The sequence below is a fragment of the Syngnathoides biaculeatus genome, chromosome 4 (assembly GCF_019802595.1).
Source record: "Syngnathoides biaculeatus isolate LvHL_M chromosome 4, ASM1980259v1, whole genome shotgun sequence".
NCBI lineage: Eukaryota > Metazoa > Chordata > Actinopteri > Syngnathiformes > Syngnathidae > Syngnathoides > Syngnathoides biaculeatus.
The window spans coordinates 16804425-16825046 of record NC_084643.1 but is presented as its reverse complement, the minus strand read 5'-3'; the positions used below and the strand labels follow the sequence as shown (position 1 = coordinate 16825046).

Here is a 20622-nt window from a genome sequence, read left to right as displayed (position 1 = left end):
TATGCCTCTTTATGTGTGATGTGACGAAACCAGAAATGATGCTTCATGGCGGGTTTCGCTGTTGAACTATTGTGTGTGAAAAGTGACTGCTGTGCGGCCAGTTGTGATTTTAGTTTGACTTTTCTCATTCTTAGCTTGCTTTTTGGCAGAATGTCGTATCGTATTTTCCATAAACACTTCAAAGATGCCGTTCCACAATTCACTCCACTGGCAGATGAGGCAAATACACTTTGAAAATGACATCGTGAAAAAAATTCCATCTCAAATTCCATATGAAAATGATACGTTTTTGTCTTCTTTACTGCAGCATCCATACTCATGTTTAATATTTCTTATCTGATAGCTTAAAATAGTGGGGGTACTCACTGACAGAGTGTTTTCCTGTACTGTCGTTGTTTGCACATGCGTGGTGAACTAAAATTATAAAAAAAAAAATACAACAGTCTTGTTTTTTTTCTCGGCACACTGTCGCGATTGACCGAAACTGCCTCGCGATCGATCGACGCTTTGAACACCCCGGTCTAGCTCATGGGTCAGGAACAGCATGATAACCTGACATGTACGAAAAAACAACTTTTGGGGGAACACGTGACCAGAAAGTCTGGTTATAAAAAAAAAAAAAAAAAATCACAAATTTCTATAGTAATTCACATACAGTGATGTAATTTGACATGACAAAACTGGTTTTGAATTAATTTTTTTATGAGGATGCTGAAAGTTTTTTTTCAGTAGAATTTTCAAGGAAACTAGATGGAGTTGTCTGAAACTTAACAGTGAAAAAAATAAGTATTTGAATACCCAGCTATATTGCAAGTTCTACCACTTACAAATCATGGAGGGGTCTGAAATTTTCACCGTACGTGCATGTCCATTGTGAGAGAGAGAATCTAAAAAGAAAAATCCAGAAATCACAATTTGTTTGCAATTACAGAGGTCAAACATTTCCTGTAGTTGTTCACCAGGTTTCCACTGCAGGAGTTATTTTGGCCCTACTCCTCCACACAGGTCTTCTCTAGATCAGACAGGTTTCTGGGGTGTCGCTGAGAAACACGGAGTTTCAGCTCCCTCCAAAGATTTTCTATTGGGTTTAGGTCTGGAGACTGGCTAGGCCACGCCAGAACCTTGATATGCTTCTTATGGAGCCACTCCTTGGTTTTCCTGGCTGTGTGCTTCGGGTCATTGTCATGTTCAAAAACCCAGCCACGACCCATCTTCAATGCTCTGACTTAGAGAAAGAAGTTGTTCCTCAAAATCTCGCAATACATGGCCGTGGTCATCCTCTCCTTTATACAGTGCAGTCGTCCTGTCCCATGTGCAGAAAAACACTCCCAAAGCGTGATGCTACCACGCCCATTCTTTACACCAGGGATGGTGATCTTCAGCTGGAACTCATCATTCGTCTTTCTCCAAACAGGGTTAGTGGAATTATGACCAAAAAGTTCAATTTTGGTCTCATCTGACCACAAAACCTTCTTCCATGAATCCTCTGTAGTATCCAAATGGTCATTGTCAAACTTAAGATGGGCCTTGACATGTAATGGTTTAAGCAGGGAAACATTCCGTGCCATGCATGATTTAAAAACATGATGTCTTTGTGTGTTACCAACAGTCACCTTAGAAACGCTGGTCCCAGCTCTTTTCAGGTCATTGACCAAGTCCCGTCGTTTAGTCCTGGCCTGATTCCTCACCTTTCTAAGGATCATTGAGACCCCACGAGGTGATATCGTGCATGGGGCTCCACTCTGATTGAAATTGATCGTCATGTTTAGCTTCTTGCATTTTCTAATGATTGCTCCAACAGTGGACCTTTTGTCACCAAACTACTTGGCAATTTCTCCGTAGGCCTTTCCAGCTGTGTGGAGTTGTACAATTTTGTCTCTGGTTTCTTTGGACAGATCTTTGGTCTTGGCCATGTTACAAGTTTGAATCTTACTTATTGTATGGGGTGGACAGGTGTCTTTTTGCAGGTAATGACCTCACACAGGTGCATCTGATTCAGGATAACACATGGAGTGGAGGTGGGCTTTAAAGGCGGACTAACAGCTCTTTGAGGGTCAGAATTCCAGCTGATAGGTGTTCAAATACTTATTTGCAGGTGTATCACCCAAATCGTTAAAAAAAATCATACATTGTGATTTCTGGATTTTTCTAGTTAGAATATCTCTCATAGTGGACATGCAACTACGATGAAAATTTCAGACCCCTCTGTGATTTCTAAGTGGGAGAACTTGCAATATAGCACAGTGTTCAAATACTCTTTTTCTTCACTGTAAATCTCCGTTCCAGTCTCAGGTCTTTTGCAGAATCCAACAGGTTTTCTTCCATAATGGTCCTGTATATGACTCCATTCATCTTTCCATCAATTTTAAGCATCTTCCGTGTCCCTACTAAAGAAAAGCAGGACCAAACCATGAGGCTGCTACCACCATGTTTGACAGTGGAGATGGCGTGTTCAGGGTGATGAGCTGTGCAAGAAAGGCCAGCATGGTTTCGACATTCATTGGTTTTGGGTGATGATGGGTGTCGTCTTTGTGAGAGGGAGACATTCCTGTGCCGTGGCGTGAGATCAGTCGTCCGAGAAAGGAAACCTGTGGTCGGGCAATCTGAAGTTTGGACTTTGAACACTTCAGGCCAACAGAGGCCAAATGAGAGAGCATAGACTTGGTGGCATCAAGACAAGAAGTTTCAGATGGAGCTGACAGCAAGAGGTCATCCACATACTGCACCAGGAGAACTCCATTAGGCAATTCAAGTGGAGACAGCTACTGACGAAGACAGTTGTTGAAGAGTCCGGGGGAAAGGACAAAACCTTGAGGCATGCGATTGTAGGAGTAACAAACACCATTCCAAGTGAAAGCAAAAAATTGCCTCATTGAGGGATGGAGAGGAATGCAAAAGAAAGCATTTGCGAAGTCAATGCAAGTGAAATGAGTGTGGGCTGATGTAATTTGGGACAGTGTCGAGTGAGGGTTCGGGACTGGCAAAGTGGGAGTTAAAACGGCCGCATTAATTTCTCGCAGGTCATGGACCATGCGAAACTTTCCAGTGTCTTTCTTTTCAACTGGTAAAATCGGTGTGTTATAATGAGATTCAGGAATTTCACATAACACTCCTGCTTTGAGCACGCCGTGAATTGTGTCCGAAATGCCAACCATACCAGCCTCATTTACAGAGTATTGGGGAACATATATTCGTCCTGGTTTCATCAGAAATGCAGCAGGTGAAACATTGCAGAGACCAACATCATTGGGATTCGTGGATCACAGCGACGCAGAAAGGGAATCAAGAAGGTGACCAGCAAAGTTGCTGTCGGTTGTTTCACGTCCATGGTGCCTATCCAGAAGCTGGTGCTCCAAAACAGAAGTTGGCAACAATGTGTTAGACTGAATCCAATAAGCATCAAATGATGAGGAATAGAGCAATTGAGTGAAATTAATTTTGCCAATCTGGGGCCTGTGTGCTTGTCAGGACAAATGGACCAAGATCCTTTGCTGTGTGCTGAGGCGAAACCATCAAGGAGACATGTGGGTGACAAGGAGGCATAGAAGGATTCGGAGGATCCGCCATCTTATACCATTCGAGTTGTTCAGGAGTCAAGAACACCGAAAAGGCAACACCTGGTTTGCCCACAAACAAATCACCCATGTTCAATTCCCCTATGTTGTTATCAATGTCCTGAAATGCCTCGCTATATAGATCTCTTCTCCTGATCTGTCATAGTACAGAGTGCAATGCATACAATCAGTTACCATATCATAAGATCTGAGATTACAGACCCAAGGTGACCAGAGAGTCCAAAAGTGCTCAGCCTCCAGCCAACCACTGGAGTCAATATCCACTCTTGCTCAATAGATGGCATTGTTCAACAAACGGAAACTGGGAGGTGGCACCGGAGGCAGAGGCGGCAGAGCAGCAGTAGTTGTTCCCATCCGGAAATTCCAGGATAAATCCATCAGGGCTGCATTTGATGAGAGGGCACGTGGCGATGAGGAAATCTCTGCCTAGAAGATTGACTGGACAGTTAGGTGCAAACACAAAAGAATGCAAAAAAGTATGTGAAAAACATTGAACAGTCACTGGAGTTGTCAATTGCAGGGCAGTTTCTTCACCCTTGAATCCAACAAGTGAGATCATTTTCCTGGTAAGAGAGGTATCAGGTGGCAGGGCTGTGATAGTAGAATGCCGAGCTCCTGTGTCGGCCATAAATGATAAAGTGAATCCTCCTACCGTCAGGATCACCAAAGGCTCCTGCAGGCCTAAACATGTGAAATCAGGGCACCATCATTGCGGAAACTGTCTACCACCAAAGGCCGGTATATACTGTTGGTTTGGCACTGAGGGATATCCTTGTTGCTGCTGCGGTAGTTGCTTGTGCTGTGTAAGATGTCCTCTCTCTCGGGATTGGTTGTAGCCTCATCGATTGTAGCCATGTGCAGGTTGTTGGCCTCTGCCTCTGCCTCTCCATTCGGACGCTTGAGGTCAAACTGTAAACGCGGGCCCAATGACCAGGCCGTCCACAATTGAAGCACATGTCACGGCCACCAGGGGGCGCACCTCGACCTATGAATGCACCTGCTTGGTACATCATGCACTCGGAACCGACAGAGGGAGATGAGATCACAGCATGAGTGGCTTCTTCCTGATTTTTCAGATATTACAACTGCAACATAGCAAGTTGTCTTTCTGTACTTTTGTGTTTGTCTACCTTAGATTCTTTCTCTTTAGCATGTCTCCTCAAATGATGCTTAAGATGTGACAACCACCGGTCAACCTCACCACCGGGGAGGTCTGGATTGGCCTCCATGGCCTGCACCACAGACTTGGGAACGCCCTTCAAAATGGCTGCTCGGAACACTTGCGAATGCAAGGCGGAGGCCGTAGGAGCGTGTCCTGTTTTCAGAGTATAATCAGTGAGGGCTCGGTCAACAAAAGCCGTGGCCTCCTCATCTGCTTTGGAAGCAAACATCAATCTGAAATAATACACTCAGGAAGTGGAAACAAAGCGTTCAGTGCTGTAGACAAGGTCGGATAATTTTCTCATGTAAGAGCCTGATGATCGGGGAGAGAAGAAAAACGTGAATTTTCCATCAGAGTATTCAACTGTGAAAGCGGACATGATTGTGTAAGAAGGACACGGATATCACCTGCTGTTAACATTTGTCCTGTAACCGCTCTCTGCACTGCTTGAACCCAATTGACACCACCAGATCGCATTGGTGGTGGTTTCTGTATCAGCACACTCACATCAGTGGGAGAGAAAGGTTTGGAAAACATAGCAGAGTTACCAGTAGCCGGATCAACTTTGGCCAACATGGGAGCCTGTAAGATTTGGGAATGAGTCACCGGCCGATGAGGATAAGCTGGACCTTTGGAAGATTTCTCGGGGTCTTCAGGACCTCCGGTCTGATTCAGAACAGAGTCATTGTGGGCACCTGAAAGATTCTGGAAATTACACTTTAATTCTATCACTTGCTTCTGTAACTGATCAATGTACAACCTGTTTTCCACTTCCCCACTTGAAGGGCCTCTACCAGCGTGGACAGCAAATTCCTGTTCTCGCTTCAGTCGGGCTGCTACTTGTTCAGCGCGGAAGGCACGTTTCTGCTCTTCCACTTCAGCGTTCGCTCTGTCTTCATGTTCAGTGGTGATTCTCTGAAGTTGATCTGTAATATTTTGTGGAACCTCTTGGTGTCTATTTAATTCCGCCTTGTACATTCCTAGCTGATTCAAACGTGTGAATAGGTCGGCTCTCAAATCTACAACTTTGTCCAATTTTCCTTCTGATTCTTTAATGGCGGGGGTCACTCCAGGAGGCTGTGTTACCGCAACAGTATTTATGTTTGTTATGAACGAGCGAGAGACGTTTGATCATCTACATCTACTTCAAGTCGACTGGCAGTTACATTCAACACTGGAACCTGAAATTTCCTGGCTTCATGGTAAGGTGGTGCACATGGGTTATTTGGAGACAACGCCAAAAGATGTTTCTCTTCCAAGTAAGGAGGTGGGGCGCAGGGCACTTTCGGTTTTGACAGTACCAGTCCAACACTCTCTTCCTTGACAGCCAAACGGGACAACTTTAACGCACATCCCATCGCCATGATCCTTGCTCTCGCTTTTATTTCCACAACTTTCTCACCATTCTCTCTCACCCTTCTACCTTTTGGAAACAACCTGTTAGTTTTTTCTACTTCCAATTTTAGAGCCGCGGCTCTTTTAGCAGAAGCTTTTACAGTTTACCTCATTAATGTCACTAAACATGCAGTTGAAGACATTGGAGGAAACATCCATTCTCACATTTCCTCATCCATTCTTTCAACTCTTTCTCATTCTCTTGTTCCTTTTCAGGCAATCCTCCAACACACACATCACATGCATTCCTCACTTGTTCACTTAGTTCCACTTGTTCAGAATGGTTTGGTATTTGCCGCCAATCGAACCACTCACTTTCCCTATGAAACTCTCTCTGCATTTTGAATTAAATCTTCTTTTATCAAAAGTGCTCAAACCGCTTTATTTTCTCAAAAGTACTCGATACCACTCAAACAAAAGTACTCGAACCTCAATTTAGCAAAAGCAGTTAAATTTTTTTTTTCTTTCTCAAAAGTACTCTTAAAATTTCATTTTATTTGAGGAATTCTAGTTTCTAGGATTCTTGAAAGAATGAAACAACCTCTCCTAAAATAAAATTACAATTGCGCATTTCACTGTTCATCCGGGTTATTCTTCTCAACTTCTTTTTATGGTGCACACTTCGTCCTTTGATTCCGAATTAGGAATTCTAGTCTCTAGGATTCTCCGAAAAGAATGAAACAACCTCTCGGTTCAGAAAGTTTTGGAGTGGCTTCAACCCACTGGTCTGTCTGCCAGTCACTGGATTTACAACCTTTTTGTGTCGGCACAACCTCCGATCACAGGGCACTTCCAAACCATTTTTAGAGTGGTACGCCCACACACTTTACGACTTTTCAACCATTTAGGCGGGACGCGAAGGTGTCCCACCAGGGCCTCTAACCCAAGACTATACCACCCACAATTTCCCCACTGTTCAACCAACCAGAAACTAATTTCACACTGTCACAAATTCAAACGTGACATGGACCTCAACACCATTTAACAAACAGAGGATCACTTTTGGAGGATAAATGTCCTCTCACCTTGTCAATTGTTGGCCGGCCGATGTTCTGTATGTCAACCAACACCTCAGTCCGAAATTACGTAGGGTCACCAATTGTTGGAGGACGCTTTTTCCTCCGCGTGTTCGTTTAATTTCGGGTAGTGAGAATGTTGGTTGTCTAAATACAGGCGGGAGACAATGAACGGTTTCTTCAAAGCTTTTATTTACAGAATATTCCAGGCACAAATGAGTGACAGACAATGGCTGTAGGAGATCACAAGTGCAAAGATACAGAGGACTTACAGCATTCCCATACTATCGTGTTGCATCACAAGAGAACGGCATCATAAAATAAGAGCATCACAAACCATCTTCATCATAATGACTAAACCAGTTCTAGCTGGTAATAACTGCCACATTCCTATGCCCTGGTCTCCCCAGTAAGGTTAACTGATGATTTGGCATGTGTGAGCAAAAGATACGCATCGATAAAGATACAATAAAGATGCACTAAAAGATACACATCAATAAAGATACACTTCACTATCTAAATTCCATTCAACTTGTTGGGTCCAGACACGGATTTACTGCTGATTAGCTTGGACTCTGGAAAGTAGCTCTTGACATGCTTTCTTCCTGTTGTCCCCCACAGGATATTTTCATACAAACACAGTAAAGGGTGTGATGAAGTGGTGCTTTATATTTGAGCATTTCATCATCGCAATTTTGTCATTAAAAAGTAGACACACAGCAGAACTTTTTTTTCTCCAAAAAGGCTGTCCAGTTTGACGAAAACTGCAGTGCTCTTTTTTTTTTTTTTTATTTTTATTTTTTTTTATTTGCTTTGAGTGATCATTGTCAAAAGTCCCTGTGCCATTACTGCCACAGCCAACTACGGTAACTCCACTAGGACAAACTGTCTCTGCTTACTATGTGTCATTTACACGACAGAAATGACATGTACATTGTCGTTATGAGGGCTCTGCGAGCCATATGCAACTATCAAAAGAGCCAGAAATCGCTCGTTAGCCATGGGTTTCTAACCCCTGGCTTAGAGGGAGTGCTGGGGAAACGGTGCCTCTGGGGACTCCATCATTCTGCTGGGGGACTTCAATGCCCACATGGGCAATGACAGTGAGACCTGGAAGGGCATGATTGGGAAGAACGCCCCCACGCCCCTCCCCAATCAGAACAAGATTGGTGTTCTGTTACTGGACTTCTGTGCTCATCACGGATTGTCCATCACGAACATCCATGTTCAGGCATAAGGGTGTTTACATGTGCACTTGGCACCAGGCCACCCTCAGGCGCAGTTCGATGATCGACTTTGTAGTCGTGTCATCGGACTTGCAGCCGCATGTCCTGGACACTCGCGTGGAGCTAGGGGCGGAGCTCTCAACTGATCACCAACTGGTGGTGACTTGCCTCCGATCATGGGGGAAGATGCCGGTCGGACGTGGCAGGCCCAAACGTATTGTGAGGGTCTGCTGGGAATGGCTGGCAGATTCCCCTGTCGGAAGAAATTTCAACTCCCACCTCCTAAAGAACTTTGCTCATGTTCCAGGGGAGCCGAGGGACTTTGAGTCCGAGTCGGTGCTTGTCAAGGCGGTAACCCCCGAACACGTTGGTGGACGCGAACAGTGAGGGATGCTGTCATTTTTGGTCTGAGACTCCTGAGGCAACTGATAGGTATCGGCTGGCCAAGCGGAATGCAGCTTCGGTGGTCACTGAGGCATAAACCGTTCAGAGAGGTCATGAAGAATGACTTCAAGACTGCTTCAAGAAAATACCGGGCCACCGTCTAGCGTCTCAGGAGGGGAAAGTAGTGCATCGTCAACACTGTGTACAGTGGAGACGGGGTGCTTTTGATCTCAACTTGGGATGTTGTGAGTCGGTAGGGAGAATACAGTACTTTGAAGACCTCATCAATTCTACCAACAGGTCTTCCCATGAGGAAGCTGAGTCTGGGTTTTCTTAGGCGGACTCTTCTATTTCTGGGGTTGAGGTCATTGAGGTGGTTAAAAAGCTCTTTGGTGGCAGGGCCCAGGGGTTGGCTGAGATTCGTCCAGAGTTCCTAAAGCCTCTGGATGTTATGGGGCTGTCCTGGTTGACACAACTCTGCAGCATCGTGTGAGCATTGGGGTTAGTGCCTCTGGATTGGCAGACTGGTATAGTGGTCCCCCTTTTTATGAATGGTGACCGGAGGGTGTGTTCCAACTATAGTGGGATCACACTCCTTAGCTTCCTTGGTGAGGTCTATTCAGGAATGGTGGAGAGAAGGATCCATCGGGTAGTCAAATCTCAGATTCAGGAGGAGCTATGTGGTTTTCGTCCTGGCCGTGGAATAGTGGATTAGCTCTACACCCTCGGCAGAATCCTCTAGGGTGCGTGAGAGTTCGCCCAACTAGTCTACATGTGTTTTGTGGACTTGTAAAATGCATTCTACCATGTCCCTTGGGGAGTCCTGTAGGGGATTCTTCAGGAGTATGGGGTACCGAACCCCCTGATACAGGCTGTTCAGTCCCTGTACGACCGGTGACAGAGTTTGGTCTGCATTGCCTGCAATAAGTCAGACTCGTTTCCGGTGAGAGCTGGACTTCACCAAGGCTGCCCTTTGTCACCGATTTTCTTCATAACTTTTATGGACAGAATCTCTAGGCGCAGCTGAGGGGTAGAGTGTCTGGTTTGGTGGCCTCAGCATCACATCTCTGCTCTTTGTGTTTCTGTTGGCTTCATCAAGCCATGATCTCCAACTCTCCCTGAAGATGGTTCGCAGCAGAGTGTGAAGCGGCTGGAATAAGAATCAGCACCTCCAAATCTGAGACTATGGTCCTCAGTCGGAAAAGGGTGGCGTGCCCTCGCTGGGTCGAGAGGGCACAAGATCCTGCCCCAAGTGGAGGAGTTCAAGTATTTTGAGGTCCTGTTCATTACTGAGGGAAGAATGGAGTGGGACATCTACAGGTGGATCAGTGCAGCATCTGCAGTAATGTGGACTTTATATTGGTCCGTTGTGGTAAAGAGGGAGCCAAATTGAAAGGCAAAGCTCTCAATTCAGCAGTTCTTCTACTTTCCTACCCTCACCTATGGGCACAAGATGTGGGTCGTGACCAAAAGAATAAGATCCCGGATACAAGTGGCCGAAATGGGTTTCCTCCGCAGGGTGTCTTGGAAGCTTGGGAGAGTAGGGGCTCAGTGTTGAGTCACTGCTCCTCTGCATTGAGAAGACCCAGATGAGGTGGCTGGGGCATCTGATCCGGATGCCTCCCGGACGCCTCCCTGGTGGGGTGTTCCGGACATAGTGACCCCAGAGATGACCTAGGAGACTCTGGAGACTCTGTGTAATCACACACAAGGAATTTTTCTGCCGCCCTGGTACATCATTCAGAACAAACATTTTAACAAGAACAAAGAGCAAGAGACATTCAGTTAATTGGAACGATTCCTTCTAAGAGTTACAGATGTGCAAGAGTGCGTCAACGTCCCACTAATCTTAAGCTTGTACAGAGTGCCCTTTCCCATTCGCTGTTGCCATTATAGACCAGTGCAATGAGATTTGTGAAAAGGGAGCAGTTTAAAGTGACAAATCTCGCGATAGTCGACAGAATATAGTCGCTCCCTCCCTCCATCCATAAATTACAGGTTGCTAGCTAATTACAGGGAACATGGAGACAGACAACAGTCACAATCACACCTAGGGGCAATTTAGAGTGTCCAAATAATGTTGCATGTTTTTGGGATGTGGGAGAAAACCGGAGTGCCCAGAGAAAACCCCACATAGGTATGGGAAGAACATGCAATTTTCACACGGGCGGGGCTGGGATTGAACCCTCGCCCTCAAAACTGTGAGGCCAACACTTGACAGCTTTGCTACTGTGCTGCCCCCAGAATATATTACTAATACTAATATTAATTGACCTGCAGGATGTGAGGGTGTGTCCCAACAATGGCACAAGGTAGAAAATAGGAGATTCGCTGATCAAAGATTTAGTGATTTAAATGACAGAAGGAAAAAATGTTAGAATGCCTGCTACTTTTGACTTGGATTAACGGGACAAGCTGAAAGGAAAAAAAGAAGATTTATTGGTAGTGCTTACTCGACGGAAGGAGCTGGAAGAGCTGTTGGCCAGGATGTAGAGTGTCCAAAAGGATCCTTTGCGCTCTGGACCTAATTCAAGTGGCATGCAAGTCTTCAAAGGTGGGAAGGGTGGTGCTGATAATCCTTTCAGCAGTTTTGATTTTCCGTTGCAGTCAGAGTTTGTCTTTTTTTGTGGCAGCCCAAAACCAGACTGTGATGGATTGTACACAGTACGGATTGGATGACCTCAGTGTAGAACTGTCTCAGCAGCTCTTGTGACAGGCTGTGCTTCCTCAGAAGCTGCAAGAAGTACATCTTTTGCTGGGATTTTTTGAAGATGGAGTTGATGTTCGTCTCCTGCTTCAGGTCCTGTGAGACTGTTGTTCCGAAGAACTTAAAGGTCTTGACGGTTGACCCAAGACAGTTGGACAGCTTGAGGGCAGCTGTGGTGAAGGATGCCTCTTGAAGTCCACAATGATCTCTACAGTCTTTAGAATATTAAAAAAAAAAAAAACAGGTTGTGTTGACCACACGAAAGCTCAAGTCTCGCCACTTCCTGTCAATACGCAGACTCGTTGCCGTCTTTTTTGAGGCTGATGATTATGGTGTTATCTTTGAACTTCATGAGTTTGACAGCCAGGTTCCTCGAGGTGCAGTTGTTTATGTCGAGTGAGAAGAGCAGATGGGAGAAGACACAACCTTGGGGTGTCCTGGCCTGATAGTGCGAGTGGATGAGGTGATGTCCCCAGTCTCACCTTCTGTGTCCTGCCTGTCAGGAAGTTGTAGATCTACTGGAAGATGGCAGGAGACACGCTGAGCTGGAGAAGTTTGGAGGACAGGAGTTCAGGGATGATTGTGTTAAATGCAGAGCTGAAGTCTACCAACAGGTTCCTCGCATAGGTTATTTCATTGTCAAGATGTTCAAGGATGAAGTGCGGACCCATATTGACTTCATCATACGCAATCCTGCTAGCTTAATGGGCAAACTGCAGTGGGTCCAGCTGGGGACTTGTGACACTCTTGAGGTGGTCCAGTACAAGGCGTTCAAACGACTTCATGATCACAGATGTCAAGGTAACAGGGCCGTAGTCATTAAGGCCTGAAACTCCTGCTATTTTAGGGGCCGATATGATGGTTGAGCGTTTGAAGTAGGTTGGTACTTCACACAGTTCTAGAGACCTGTTGAAGCAAGTTGGTCTGCACAGACATTGAGCCAGGATGGGGACATAAGGTCTGGGCCCAGCACTTTTTTTTTTTTTTTTGTCATATCTGCCTCATGTCCCTTTCATGCATGTTAAACGGTGGCGTGCACGGTGGTGCGGCTTGTTTGGTGCATGGTGTGAAGGTGTCCTTTTCAAATCTGCGATTGTAATCCTTGCCAGACTGATTTGGTGTTATTCGCGGCAAGATTTTTTTGCAGTTTAGCTGCATAATCCTTCTTTGCAATATTAATTTAGTCAGCTGGTTTCTTCCGCGCTTTTAGAGGACCCTATCCCCACTATGAAATGCAAACTCATTAGCCTGGCAGAGTTCCCTAACACTGGCTGTAAACCACGGCTTGTTTTTTGGGGAAAATGAAACAGCAAATCCTCATGCATCAACAAAACAACAACCTTGCAGTCAACCAGAAATTCACACTGCAAGTTTAAGTAAATCTATTGAAAGCAGGTCGTTGTCAAATATGTAGCAGATTCAGGATGAAGAAAGTGAACAATGTTCGACATCATCCAGTCAGTCAGATTGAGGGAAGTGGTCAGGAAAATGCCCGTCAGAGATGGAATACTGAAAATGTCCATTGCAAACAAAGGCTCTGTAAATCATGCGAGAAACCAGAGATATCATCAAAGGAACAAAGCAGCACGACATGAGACAGAAGACAAATAATACAATACAAGCCATAAGAGCAAAGCGATCCAACCGTGCTTGTTGTCCAAGTCCAGCAAACAACCTGAATCAAGGAGGTCCTCGCATGTCACAAAGTGCCATAAAGTTTTTTTGATGCCGCTCGCGATGATGCCCGTATCGCCAGCATTGTCAGAAATATTGGTGCAACAGGTCTGGTATGAAAGAGTACAAACACGACTCTGAGAAGTGATCAAGCATGATGTGATTTTGGAGAGCCAATAGCGTTAACTTGCACACATGAAGCCTCAAGAATGGAGAGGGTTGTGTTGACAAAACGATAATTCAGTCTCATAGCATAACATCCGTCTGCCCACCCCAATTTGAGGGAAAGGTGAATATATCTTAGTACCTGTACTCCAAACCTTGTGATCAGTTGGGACATCTGTGCTCCAGATTAGATCGTGTTCCTTAAACTGGGTTTGTCTACGACAGCAAGAACAAGACATGGTAGGCGTAATGTATGAGTGGTCCGTCAAAGCAATAGGAGGAGACCGACCTGATCAATCTGGAACAAGCCTAGTGTAGACACTGTGTCCAGAAAACCAGTACACTCCCTCAAAAGGCAACATGCCCAACTGATCAGGTGCCAACATATGGGGCAGACAAGTAGCATCGTAAGCAGCCTGACTTGTTTTCAGAGAGGAATTAAAGACAAAAGGCATGCATGGTATGATATAGATTGGCAATAAGACTTTGAGACTCTCCCAACTCACACAGGCTGCCCAGACAGAGTTTTGTCCATAGCAAAACAGTGGAACGTTACCCCGGGATGAAAGAATTGGGATCAATACCTTACATGAATCATTAGTTTGTTTTAAACCATTAAACTTTTGTGGAACCTTGACGTAGGAAAGAGGAGAGCCTGTTTCAACCAAGACAGTATGATTAGGTTTGACCAAATCTATGTGATTATATCGCTGACCAACAAAAGAAGCTAAGACGTGAGGAAAAAATTTGTTACATTAAGGTGTGGAGCAGCTACAACGTGGACTCGCAGTTGCATGCAGCATGAAGGAACAAAAATTTTGCAACCGTCCAACATGGAGGACATATAATACCAAAGATTCATGCTGTAGGAGGTAAAACTGTCAGAAGTAGAGCAAATTGTATGTAACCAAGAAAGCTTGTCATGGCTGTCACGTCTTGGTGTGGTATAGGATTGTGTCAGCTGTCAAAGTGGGAGCAACAGTAGTCAATTTAATCACAACAACCATGGCAATAAATGTCAGACCACCAAGAAAACCCCTTGAAGATGTCATTGTAGTCTTCTTTTCTTCTGCCGAGTTATCAAAGTGTGTGTGTGCATGTGTTTGTGTGAGAGAGTTCAGGCAGAGGATTTATGACAGTTTCTGCTCCTCTATGACCTATGAATACACAATCAGTTGCTCGTACCGATTCTAGCTAAAAATGTATGCTAAAAGTGAACCCTCTTTCTGAGACGTTAGCCTTTATAGCAGACCTTGATGATCTTTATGGTCAAGCACCATAGAAGGGTTTAGGACCGTCTGAGGCTCTGGGACCTTCACCCAGTGTGATGGGTGAACCCACATAGCCCTTTGGACAGTGGAAAGTGAGGAGGTGAGGTGGAATAAAGGAAGAGGCAGGCATGATGCACATTGGTGGCGGCGTCTGCACGTGCATTTCCCTGAGACACAAGGTCAAAGAAGTTGGGTTTGTGCTGCACATTTACACACCGATTATAAGAGATGACAGAAGGACACATTGAGGAGAGCTGCAACCTTGTCATTGTGAAGAATTGTTTTGCCATTAGATTTTAAAATATTGCAGTGGCGCCCGAGGGCACTAAAGTCATGGATCACGGCAGAAGCAAAGCGGGAGCCCGTGTAAATGGTGATGGATTTTTCACTCCGCAGGCCTCTGTGCAAGCCACCAACTTAGCTGCTTGAGACTAGAAATGGTTAGGAAGTAGTGACAAAGCCACAACTCCAAAATGATTAACCACGCCAAACCTGCAGCAGCAGGAACTCGTATCAGGATCTTGTGCAGTAGAGCAGTCTAGATAAAAGACTAAATCTGGATTTTACAAGGCCACATCAAAAAGGTCAACACAGGGTGCACATAAGTGCTGTAATTCAGCTATGCAAGTGTGTGGCTCCGCCTCATCAGGGAGTGCCATGAGAGTAGTGTGGTTTAGAGTTTTGCAACATCGTACTGATACATGAGGAATGTTCAACAACACCATGTTGTATCTGAGCCAATGTGCAGCAGACAAGTGTGATGATAGTTGCTCTTGCAAGATAGAACTTACACAATGGGGGACATACAGAGTGACCGGCGTGTACATACTCAAGTCTAGCAAATACAGCTTGTTCACAGGGTGCCACTGCATGGAGGTATGCAGGAAGACCTCATGCCACTGGATTAAGTTAACAAGAGAAATACCCCATTGGACAGAGATGGTCACCATGGTGCTGACGCAACACTGTCATGTGATTTTCATTTATAAACTGAACTGGTTTGTTTGAGTCTGCAATCATGCTGCCTTGTTGTAGTCTGGGAGCCCAAGATTAGGGTAGGACTGCAAGGCGCACTTGAAGTATTCAGTCTGTGACCTGTCCAGAGTGAGAGAACGCCTGACAGAGTCATAATCAGAATAATTTGGGATGAAATGTCTACAACAAGAGCACATACCCAAAAAGTCGAGTGAGTGTTTTGTGTGTGTCAACAACAGCATGCATTCAAGCTGGAGAAACCATTTTCCTTTAGGCGTGAGGATGTGTCCTAGAAACCTCTTGATTCACTCTTGTGATCAGGATGCTTTATGGCATTCTGATGCGAGGTGTTTTAACAAAGTATTTGTATCAGTCTCACACTGGTCTTTGGTGGGAGCAGCAATCATCAAAATATTATACCAAAGCTGTGCCTGGTGTGTGTCAAAGGTTCGAGACTGCGAGCAAGTGTCTTGCAGAACAGGGTGGGGCTGCATGTCAGCCCTTGGCACAAGTGTGACCAAATGTAGTTTTTCCGTTCGAAAGTGAAAGCAAACCAAAATTGTGAATCTATTGATGGGACTTGCTCCAGCAGTGGAGAAATCTCTGTTGGATTTTTTGTGAGAAACGACGGAGATTGGAACAAAGTCAACTTCAGTGTGAGATAAACGGAGTGCAGTGGATCTGTCTTCTTCTTCTTTTCCTTTTGGCTTGTCCCGTTAGGGGTCGCCACAGCATGTCATCTTTTTCCATCCAAGCCTATATTGTGCATCCTCCTCTCTAACACCCACTGTCCTCATGTCCTCCCTCACAACATCGATCAACCTTTTCTTTGGTCTTCCTCTCGCTCTTTTCCCTGACACCTCCATTCTCAGCACCCTCCTACCAACATACTCACTCTCTCGCCTCTAAACATGTCCAAACCATCGAAGTCTCCTCTCTTTCCTTGTCTCCAAAACATCTAACTTTGGATGTCCCTCGAATAAACTCATTTCTTATCCTATCCAACCTGTTCACTCCATGCGAGAACCTCAGCATCTTCATTTCTGCTACCTCAAGTTCTGCTTCCTGTTGTTTCTTCAGTGCCACCGTCTCAAATCCGTACATCATGGCCGGCCTCACTCTTTTATAAACTTTGCCCTTCATCCTAGCGGACCAGTTTCTTCACTTGCTTCCTTACCACACTCTCCATTGCTCTGTATTGTTGACCCAAAGTATTTTAAGTCGTCCACTCTCGCTATCTCGTCTCCCTGGAGCTCCACTCTTCCTCCTCCGCCACTCTCATTCCTGCACATATATTCTGTTTTACTTCGGCTACTCTTCATTCCACTTCTTTCCAGTACGTGCCTCCATCTTTCTAATTGTTCCTCCGCCTGCTCCCTGCTTTCACTGCAGATTACAGTATCTGCGAACATCATAGTCCAAAGGGCTTCCAGCCTAACCTCATCTGTCAGCCTATCCATCACTACCGCAAACAGGAAGGGGCTCAGCGCGGATCCCTGATGCAGCCCCACCTCCACCTTAAATTCTTCTGACACATCTACGGCACATCTCACCGCTGTTCTGCTGTCCTCATACATGTCCTGTACTATTCTAACATATTTCTCCGCCACACCAGACACAATGTAGCTCCTTCTGACCTTTTTTGTACTTTTCCACGAGCATCCTCAAGGCGAATAATGCATCTGTGGTACTCTTTCTTGGCACGACCGTTACATATTTCTCTATCCACGCAATGGGTTATGATTAGTGATGTGTACACTGGTAAAACCCCGTTTTATCACTGGTTTTGCTCATCATCCAACTTCTATTTTTCTGGAAGCTTTTTTCTTTATCACAATCTTCAAACGTTTTTGACACTGTCGGGGCCTTGAACCCCTAATTAATGGGTCTTTGGGACATGAACCCCTCACGGTTAGATCTTGAGGCACTGACCCCCTCCTTGAATTTAAGCCTTGGAGATCTATCCCTCGCTATCAGGTCTTGTGGCATCGAACCAGTCACTAAATTTAAACCTTGGGCCTCAAACCCCACATCGTCAGATCTTGCAGCCTCAAACACCTTACTGATCTGTACTTTATGGTATCGACTTGAATCCTACCAATGGAATGTGGGGAGAGCAACTACCATTACTCCTTAAAGTGGCACTGTCATGAAATGAATGCGTTTTAGTATGTTATTAATCAAAAACGGCAGCCGGTATGGACCCATTTCAGGGTTCGCACGCGTCCCTAAAAACCCCAAAATTTTTGAAGGTGCATTTAGGGGCTCCTAAAAGTCCTTAAAATCCGCGAAAACCGGTCAAGCCCCTAAAAAGGCCTTGAATTATAAAAAATCAAAGGAAAGACCTCTACCGCCAAAAAAAAAAATCTTTTATTTAAAAAAAAAAAAAATAGCGATCCGTCTGCCGTCTAAAACAGCCAGAAATTGTCAACGGAAGTCATCGTGTTGACAACGAGTTGCCATCTTGTCGTCGATATTCCATTGTTTGTTTCCATGAGTCGGCATTTCACTTCGTCTTCGTTACGTCTTTCATCGATCCAACTTGTAGCATGGGGAAGTGCATTTTTCAAGATGCTTGGGTTGAAAGTAAGGAGTTTGGAAGCTGGGTTCGTTGAAATGCAAAAGATTGGCACATGTTTTACTGCCATCTGTGCAAGCAGAGCTACCAGCTAGGAATGATGGGCGTCAAAGGGCTGGACTTGCACCGGAAAAAAAGGAGACACCCTGATTTGACGTAGACTCTCTCATCTTCCGTTAGTATAAATCTGTTTCTAAAATATAAAGATAGTGAAGCATCAACTTCAGGCAGTGGTACTAGCAGTGCATGCGCACCTACAGTTGTCCAGCCATCGACTTCAACCAGCCAGAAGTCAGGCTCTGTGAACGTAGTTCAATACACGAAGGCGGACTCGTTAAAGGCAGAGATCGTGTGGACTTAAAAAGTGATCTGCAGCCATTACAGTTACAAATCTTGTGAAAATAATTCAAAAGTGTTTGCAGTCATGTTCCCAGAGAGTGACATTGCTAAAAACTACCACTGTGGGGAAAGGAAGACTTCGTACCTGGCTACATTTGGCATCGCTGCCCACTTTTCATCTCTACTGCCTCAGAGCCAAAAAAGCCAGAATAGAGACTGACATATCTACGCTTATTGAGAAGGCTGATAGGCTGTGTGAGCAGGCAGAAGAAAAGAGGAAGCTGAGGTTTATCACCAAGGCCAATCCACTCAGAGGCAGAGCAAAGGACAAGAGAGCCTCTTTGGCACCTCTGCAGCAGCAAATAGAGGAGGCACTGGGTAGGCTCAAGGAACTAGAATAGGGGTGCTGAGACAGACATCAGTAGAAGACATTTGTGTATATAGTTGCAATTGTAGTTAGAATCAGTTTTTCTGTATGCTGTTATGTGAAGACGTTAAAAATGGTCATATCAATGAGAACTACCACAAGGGGCGACAGGTGATCACTGTCACAGGTACTGAGGTACTTGAACCTTTGAAGAACCAAGAACAGCCGATGGCACCATTGGGTGTCTTTTTTCCTTACTCATGATTTCCCACGATGGCCCTAAATTTTTCGTGTCGGCCCTAAATTTTTTCCGTGTCGGCCCTAAATTTTTCGTGTCAGCCCCTAAGAATGACCCTAAAAAGCCCTTAAATTTTTGGGGTCTGACTGAGTATGAACCCTGCATCTGTTTTTTTTCCACCACAAAACATGATTTTGACATATGGCTTTTTATAACTCCCGCCATGAAAATCCGCTTGAGGGATTTGCTTTCGACAAGAAGCAGGAAGTTACATTAAGGGCAGTAGCGCACTTAAGCGGACTTGTTTGTTTCTATTAGTTTTACCTGCGGGTAGGTAGCTCTTTGTTCCTTCGTGTTAGCCAAAATGCTGCCTCGTTGCATTGCTTTGTATTGCTCCAACACTCGAGAGGATGGATTCACCCTTCATAAGTCTCCAAGAGACCCGGTTCGTCGTCAAAAATGGATTGCACGGGTGCAAAGGACGAGAGCGTCGTGGGTTCCAAATGACATGTAGGTGTGTATAGCGCTATGAAAAAAACAATAGTTCGGGGGGAGGACGTAATCCTTTCAGAAACATTACAAAAGATCCGCATCTGTAAGTCAGGTGTAAATTTGTTGATGTGCCAGTCGGCCCTGTGCCCGCCGAACACGGCTTCGGCCGAGCTTCCGTGTCCCATAGTAGGTGGGCGGACAAGTTAACCCGAAGCCATGCCTCTTCCGCGTCGGGCTCGCTTGCGAAGGCTTCCCCGTCGTGCCTCGCGGACGAGCGCGGCTTCGACTGGGCTGGTACATACTGTCTGGGAATCTGTTGTGAGTTCGAAGTGAGCCACATATCATCTAAATATAGCTCGTAACAATGTGGTAATATTTCCCAGACACTTCACTCGATTGTGAGATGTTCTCTTCTTTGAAAAGAGCTTCCGTGTCTGAAGGGGTGTGTCCCATAGTAGGAGCCACAGCATGTTTTCAATGGCGAATGTCTGGCGTGACGTCACGGGCAGTAGATGCAACCAATATGGTGACCACTTGGATGTTGAAATACAGTTCCACAACTTTGCGCATGGATGACGCGCTCTCCGCTCGTATTTATTTTTTTTTTTTTGTAAAGACGAAGTGAATAATGTTATGTAGTTTTCATTTTACTAGAGGCCCCGTAGCTCAGTGGTCAGAGCACTGGTTTGGTAAACCAGAGGTTGTGGGTTCGTATCCCACTGGGGCCTCCACTCCCTGAGAAGGGTTGCGTCAGGAAGGGCATCCGGTGTAAAAATTGTGCCAAACATGTATATGCGTTCATCTGAGATGACACGCTGTGGCGACCCCGAAAGGGACAAGCCGAAAGAAACACACACAGTTTTCATTTCACTATCTATTTTACAATGTTTATAGGGATGAGACTTGAGCTTTAATGCAAAGACAAGATTGTTCCCCACCAAAAATAAAGAAATAAATGATAATAATGTTTACTGGAGTTCTTTGTTTGGTTCGTTTGGAATCCCAAGGTGATGGCTGATCCAGGAATGCAACCGGGCAGTCCCCCATCCTAATGTTTG

At 45.2% G+C, this 20622-nt stretch overlaps 1 protein-coding gene and 1 non-coding gene across 4 annotated transcripts in view; both read left to right on the top strand.

Annotated features, from left to right (window-relative positions):
• Nucleotides 1–20622, top strand: part of araf (A-Raf proto-oncogene, serine/threonine kinase) — a 63082-nt gene that overhangs the window by 10143 nt on the left and 32317 nt on the right. The window lies entirely within an intron of this gene.
• trnat-ggu (transfer RNA threonine (anticodon GGU)) lies at nt 20220–20292 on the top strand. The gene has a single exon. It is a non-coding gene; the product is annotated as a tRNA-Thr (tRNA).